A 7,242-nucleotide genomic window follows, 5' to 3' on the forward strand; every position below is an offset into this window, starting at 1 on the left:
CCCACCCTCTCCCTTGGCTCCGGCCGCCGCCCCGCACTCCAACCGTGGATCGAGCCGACGCGGTTGCCCTGCACCAGGTCGCGTCGCCCAGAACCACCTGTCGCCACCACGTCCTCCCCGCGCTGCCCCTATCTCTCCTTGCTCCGCCGCCAGCCGAGCACCTTGTCACCTCCATTGCTGTTCAGCACTTCCTCCAGTTCCTCCGATGGGGGCTGCGCTTATCCACTCCTACTGCTGACCCAGCTCACTCCAATCCCTCCACCACGCTACCTCCTCCCGCTGGCGAGCCTCCATTGATGCAGCACCCCGGCCGTTCACTATCGCCACCCCGGGCCGTTCAACAAGACATCAAGCACATGTTTTCAGAATCCAGCAGTAAAGGTACATCAGTACACATCTCTGTGCTGCTACATCTGTACACATCAGCAAGCAAATTTAGTTTTCTGTGCTGCTACATCATCAGTCCATAATGTGCATAAGATGTAGTCCTGGTTGTGTAGAGAATGAGGTGTGTGGCTACGACAGAGTTGCGACTCTGATCATCTTTGTTGTATAAATAGAGGGGCCTAGCTAGGCGAAATGGCATCCACTATTCACCTCACCTGCGTTGTGTGTTTGCAGCTGGTGCTCTGTCTTCCACTCTTCTGTTCATCGTCTAGGTACTTGCATGCCAGAGCTTCTTGGCTCGGTTCTTATTTTTGCCTCGATCTTCCATCTCTTTCTTGCTAGCTTATTTGGTCACCGACATGATAATGCTAGCTCGATAATCTAGTTTGCTCCCTTTGTTTTATCTGCATCATTTCTCAAGCTCATAACCTCTGTCGGGGCAAACTCTGTTGCAGGCACCGTCCGACTACGAAGATGGAGTCCTACTCCTACGCGAACGGGGCCAAATTTGATTGCTTGCTGTTTGGTACGTCAATAACTGACGTCTCTTTCATTGCACTGCTATATTTCGATCATGGAGTTCTCTGCCAGAACTTTCTTCTTGAACCCCTCTTCGATTATTTCTTGACATGCGTCTTCAGACATGGATGAAACCCTCTACCCACTGAGCTTAGGGATCAACATAGCCTGCCGCAAGAACATCCAAGGTAAGTACATTAGTACAGTAATAAACTTACACCAATCCTCTGTTTTCATGCTACAGAATTCGTGTGCTCATACTACTTGTATCTACCTAATCGCATACTGTTAGCTATGTAAAAACATCTACTGTTGGCAGTTAGAAAGAATAGTAGCAAGTCCAAGCTCTCTTTGAGTGGAGGTACATAACCAATTCAAATGCTTGTTTTGGTTATGTTTAAGGAAACTCATATTTTTTTATCTTTGTCCACTGTTAGCTATGTAAAAACAATAGTGCAACGACTTGGTAGCAGTGATATTTTGGTCTGATTATATATCAACAACAGTGCAATGACAGAAAAAACATTAGTTCAAAATATATATGCAAGATGTTTGGGAGCTCCACGCCGTCACCCGCCGGCGCACCTCTGCCTCTCCATGGGCAGTGGATCCTCCACCGCAGGTCAACCTCATGGCAGCAGGCAGTTCGACGCTCTCTGTCGTGCTATGTTCAACGCTCCCTTGAGCTCCACTAGAACTACTTTTCGGCCGCGTCTGCACCTCTGAAAAGGTACCAATTCGAACACTGAAGCTGGTTCTTCAAGCGATCAAACTGGATATCTGTATGATTCAGAAAGTGATTGACAAAAAAAGTTACAAACAGAACAGTTGTTGATCTATGTTTCTAAACATGAGTGAGAGAAAAACTCCTATGTAGAAAGTTCATATGACTCTGGTTGTTTTCAGTATATGCTCTAGTGGTGATCATGCATATGCTGTTTGATTTTGTCATGGAATATATGAGAGCTAGTATCAGTTTTAGTACTTATGTTACGGCGATTCGTTGACAAAAAAGTATATTAGTTAATCAGATGTTCAATCGTGCAAAAAGTTTAAGTTCATGTTTTGGAAGTTTGTATGTTCAAAGACATAAACCTCATATGTTCAGGAAAGAGTTTAATTTTGAACTGTGATCTCTAAATATTTTCTTGATGTCTAAACAGGACCAATTATAGCATGTTTTCTGTTTGCATGTATTTGGTTGAACTATTTAAATTTTTTAGTGAAGTTCAAACTTCTTGATGTGTGAAGGTTGAATCAAATTCAGTTATCTACGTAAGAGGTTCGGCCAATTTTATTTGATACTGAAACCAATCATTTGACAGTGAGTTCAAACTTTCTCTATAGGAAAGTGTAAATCTGATTTGCCACTCTTTTCTATTTTTGATTGCACAAACATTTCAAAGAAATCATCGAGAAGTTCACAAACTATCGTCCCAAACGTTCAGACGTTCTTTTCCGTAAAGTTCATATATATTTAAAAAACACCACATTTTCAGTACTCTTCAATTATATTTTGTAAAAAGAAAATACATGTTGAACAACAACGACATTTCAACAACAAGACTTGTAGTAGTTCATCAGTATGTATCCATTAGAAAAATCAAGTTATGATATTAGTCTTGGCATTGATCTTTTCAGAATTGATCGAGTAAAAAAGCAACTTCGGCATGCCAATGGGACCTTTTTAGTAAGTGCTTTGACTCTATTTTCATTTCCATGTGTGGAATAATGGCCAATGGTCTAAAAATTAAGTTCCTTCCGTTACTGAACAAGAAAATGTTCCCATTCAACTATAGGCATTTTTTTCTATTTCTTGATGAAAATGTTCCAGTATCATGTACTGTTTGTAAACGTTCACTTACCTAGAACAAAAACAGATGCAAAGGTGCTTTTTCCCTGTTAATGTCTGAGCCAAAACTGAATTATGTGGGGTTAAATGTACTGATGTACAAGTCTGCACGCGAGGAACCTCTCGAGCGTAGCAACTCCTCCGTCCAAGTTGAGCGCTGGGTGCCGTCCAGGTCGAGCACTGGGTGCCGTCCAAGTTAAGTCATCCAACAGCGGGAGAGCGAGCTTTGCTTCGGGGCAGCCCATCCTAGACGCGCAGTTGCTCTGCTCTCCATGAACCATGCTTCCCCTAATCACCCATGAACCATGCTTCCCCTAATCACCTCCACCTTGTGTGAATTCGCAGCTGAGAATAAGCACAAGCACCTACAGTCCAGCTCATCCACCATGGTGACGGGCAGCCGTCCAAGTGGAACACGGACATCAGTCCAAGCAGAGTTAGTTCGTACAAACTGACTGTTATGTATAATTAGGGGATCCAGTGTTGAAAAGTTCAATTAAGTTGTGTGTGCAAATTCAAAGAATTATTGTAGGAAAAGTTAGAAGTTTGGTTTCGTGAGGAAAATGTATGATTTTCTATCAGTATTTGGTATGATTCATTTGCCTCAGTGCAACCCAAAACTAGACAAAAACTAGACAAAAATGTCAGATGATGAAAGGAAAAATGGTTTGAACTAAAAATATTGATCAGTATGAGTTAAAACAGTGGTCCGTTCGGAATAAAAGAAATGGCAGAAATTCAAATTGTAAAAGTTCAAGCAAAAAAAGAAACCCCATAGAAATTCAAATGGTAAAAGTACAAGTCGTAAAACGAGAGAAGTTCAAAACATTGTTGTAAAAAATGTTAAGTTCAAAAAAAAGAAACAAACAAAAGATTTTCTTTTTGAATAAAATAGCATTCAGTCCGATGACATACTATGTAAGTACAGGGGCATTGCTACCGTAAACCATTGAAACTTTAAGAGGAAAACCTTACCCAAAAAACAAAGTAAAAGTTCAATATGTGAAAACGTGCTTAGTACAAATCCATACGGAGATCAGTTCTAGTACTTTGTTTCCGGAACGAAAAATAAAAATAACAGGCTTCACCGTATTCAAAATTACTCTGTGAAATACTCCCTCCGTTCCTAAATACTTGTCTTTCTAGGCATTTCAACAAGTGACTACATACGAAGCAAAATGAGTGAATCTACACTCTAAAATATGTCTACATACATCCATATGTAGTAGTCATTCAAAATGTCTAGAAAGACAAATATTTAGGAACGGAGGGAGTAATACATCAGTACAAACACACAAAAAAACAGTACAAGTACTCTGTTTTTTCTGACGGAAAAAACAACACGATGGGTTTCACCGTAATCCAAATTACTCTTCAACGGTTGCGAATTTGAGAAAACGTTCAACATGACCAAGTTTCGTATTTTTGATATCTTTCCAACCATATATTATTTGCCTCAGTTCGACAAACTTATAAAAAAATCATGTTCGAAATTAAATTTGACCATATTCGAATTCGTTTTTAAACCGTAAGGAATTAGAAAAACATTTCAATACAAAAAAGTTGGGCATTTTCCATAGCTTTCCAACACAGTATCATTTGCATCAATCCAACAAACCGTTTGCAAAAAATCGCGAAAATACGTTTCACCCAGAATTTTAATCACTCTCTCAAGTGTGATGAAAAAATGGGCAGTAAATTGATGAAAAAAATATCATCGAGTTCAAAACACGCTGAGACACGCGATAGCTACCCCAGTTCGGGCGTAATAAGTACCTCAGTACGAGTTAAAAATGGTGGTCCGTTCGGAATAAAAGAAATGGCAGAAATTCAAATTGTAAAATTCAAGCAAAAAAAGAAACCCCATGAAAATCCTGCTTAGTAAGTACCTCAGTACAAGTCGTAAAATGAGAGAAGTTCAGAACAACGTTGTCAAAAAAAATGTTGAGTAAAAAAAAAGAAACAGAACAAACACATTTTCTTTTTAAATAAATATCATTCAGTTCGATGATACAAACCATCACTACTAGGGAAAAGGCTAGCAGCAGCGCGGGTTTTAGGTGTATCAGTAGCGCGGGGACCGACGCTACTAATAAGGCGCCACAACTAACATGTAGCAGTAGCGCGTGCTCACCAGCACTACTGCTACACAAGTGTAGCAGCAGCACGCTTAACGGAAGCTCGCTACTGCTAATAGCTATAGCGCGCTTCTCCTGTGCGCTACTGCTATCCTAATTACTAGTAGCGAGTTGTTGTTTCCCACGCTATTACTAAGTAATTGTGAATTAAAAAAAAATAGAAGTTAGATGTAGTTGCTTCCATCAGAGACACGTCCAATGAAAAATAAGCTCAGGTCAGAGAACATCTTTAACACTTGAAGCATTCATAGATACAGTAGTGAACATCTGAACATGAAGAAATCACGACATCCCATATCATACGCACACAACTATCATTGAAAGGTGGGTACTTTCCCTAGCTTTCCATCAACCTAAACAGACCACTTTCCCCAGCGCTCAACTTGGACGGAGGAGTTGCTGCGCCTGGGAGGTTCCTCGCCTGTATGGTTCATCTTGTTGAGCTGCCAAAATACACACACAAAATCATGTCGGAGCAAATCGCCATAAACTTTTTTACAAAACTGCTTACCAAATCCCCGTATAGTGAATTTGCTATATATTTAATGCTGAACTTTTTCTAATACACACTGAACTTGCATACAACATATTCATAACATCACTTCTCCTAACTGCACTATGATCTATCCATTCAAGAGAGTTTGAACTTGCTAGCATCATCTCCTAACTGCGTCTATCTCATTATCTTTTCAAAACAATTCTTAATATGGAGCAAATAACAACAGGAAGGAGGCCACCACCATGCACATACAACATCAACATGCAAGCTAGGGGCACAAACATACAGTAGCAAGCATGAATTTTGTAGACTGTGGGAATTAAAGAAACATAGTAAGTTGGTAGTACACATGACACACAGAAAGAGTGAGTAGGAGTATATGGTTTTGAAGTAGTATCTATAGTAATTTGCTACCTTATTTTCAGGTCACACACTCACAATACAGTAACTGTAAACTACTTCCAAGTTACCAAATTGAAAGGTTGATACGACGATACCGTATGCTAGATGAATTGTATGGTTGAAACAGAGAAAACTCAAAGAATAGGAATACACGACCAACCTTGCCATTGATGATATAATTGCTTCTCGCACATTCCTCCTCCGATTTGTCGGATTTTGAGCAGCAAATGATCTGACTTCCCACTGAAACATAAATAAGAAAACATTTTCAACACCTAATTCACTAGAGATGACTCACGAAGGTAACCATGTTCCCCTAAGCAACCGATGAACAATGAATAATTTTGCATATCTGAAGAACAAAATTTGGATGGTGGTAACACCAAAGTGGCATATGGTTGCTATAAGGTTTTTTTAGTCTGAAGAATGGTAACATAAATGTAATTGATGATTCTTCGTTTTGTTTGGTTAGGTTGCCAAAGGCAGTCTATTAGGCCATCACAAATATTTTAAGGTGGTGTTGGTAATCAGCTTGGCAGTGAAAATATTTTGTGTGTGAAACAGGGTCCAGTAGATTGGAAAGAGACAACCCAACAGCAATAAGACGTGAAGCATAAATGTTAATGATGTTACTACTCTTGATGGCATGACAAAGAGACCCCGACAGTTGAACATTCTGTGTCTGAAGAACTACGTGCTGCAGGATGTAACACATATCTACTTCCACCACCCTTGCCATTATTTGTAGAAGCAAATATAAATGCTTAGTGTTGACCTCAGCAAAAATTGCTGAAAATACTAGCACACTGACCTTGTGCAAGTAGAATATGACTTCACCGATATGCACAATAACATCTGTTGCAAAGTCAGAGACCACCAATCTGCACGTATCAACAAACTTGGGAGCATATCATATTGAGAAACAGAAGACACAAACACTCTTTGGTAGCCATGGTAACATAACAAAAAACATTACAGAGATTTAGTTTTATACAAGCAGTAACGCTCCTACGCCTTTGTGTGGCTGTGGTTGTGCTACTAATTAACTGAAACCAGAGGATTCATGGAAGATCAGAGAAGAGGGGCAAAGGAAGAAAGTGAAATGGCCATGGGGATGGGGGTGCTTACCCAAGCTAGGATCTGTTGAGGCGGAGGTCCTTGGTCCAGCACCGCACCGGAGTAGGCGACGGTGAACTCGACCACGTGCGTGCCATGGTGGTCGTCCTCGTCCATGGAGGAGGACGGTTGCTGCACCGAACCGAAGAAATAAGTGAGGGGGTTAGGAGAGAAGAAAGAAGGGGATATGAGAGGGCATGAATCGAGGGGAGAGGAGATCGCACCGCACCGGAGTTGGAGGCAGCCGAAACCCTAGCCGCGGGGAGGGGTTGCGCGCGAGCGCTTGCCGCCACGAGGAGCGGATCTGGTCGGAGGGAAGGAAGAACCGT

At 41.0% G+C, this 7,242-nt stretch overlaps 1 long non-coding RNA gene across 4 annotated transcripts; it reads left to right on the top strand.

Annotated features, from left to right (window-relative positions):
- The first annotated feature begins 6 nt into the window (after positions 1-6).
- On the top strand, positions 7-6,633 carry LOC119363560. 4 transcript variants are annotated; one of them, XR_005174054.1, is made up of 7 exons: positions 7-381; positions 622-659; positions 843-913; positions 1,029-1,094; positions 1,413-1,636; positions 2,548-2,596; positions 6,362-6,633. It is a non-coding gene; the product is annotated as an uncharacterized LOC119363560 (long non-coding RNA). The 4 variants fall into 4 exon arrangements; XR_005174052.1 differs by lacking the exon at positions 6,362-6,633 and having other exon boundaries at positions 2,548-3,464; XR_005174055.1 differs by lacking the exons at positions 622-659; positions 6,362-6,633 and having other exon boundaries at positions 2,548-3,464.
- The last annotated feature ends 609 nt before the right edge of the window (positions 6,634-7,242 follow it).

Source organism: Triticum dicoccoides, chromosome 2B, assembly GCF_002162155.2.
Source record: "Triticum dicoccoides isolate Atlit2015 ecotype Zavitan chromosome 2B, WEW_v2.0, whole genome shotgun sequence".
Classification (NCBI taxonomy): Eukaryota; Viridiplantae; Streptophyta; class Magnoliopsida; order Poales; family Poaceae; genus Triticum; species Triticum dicoccoides.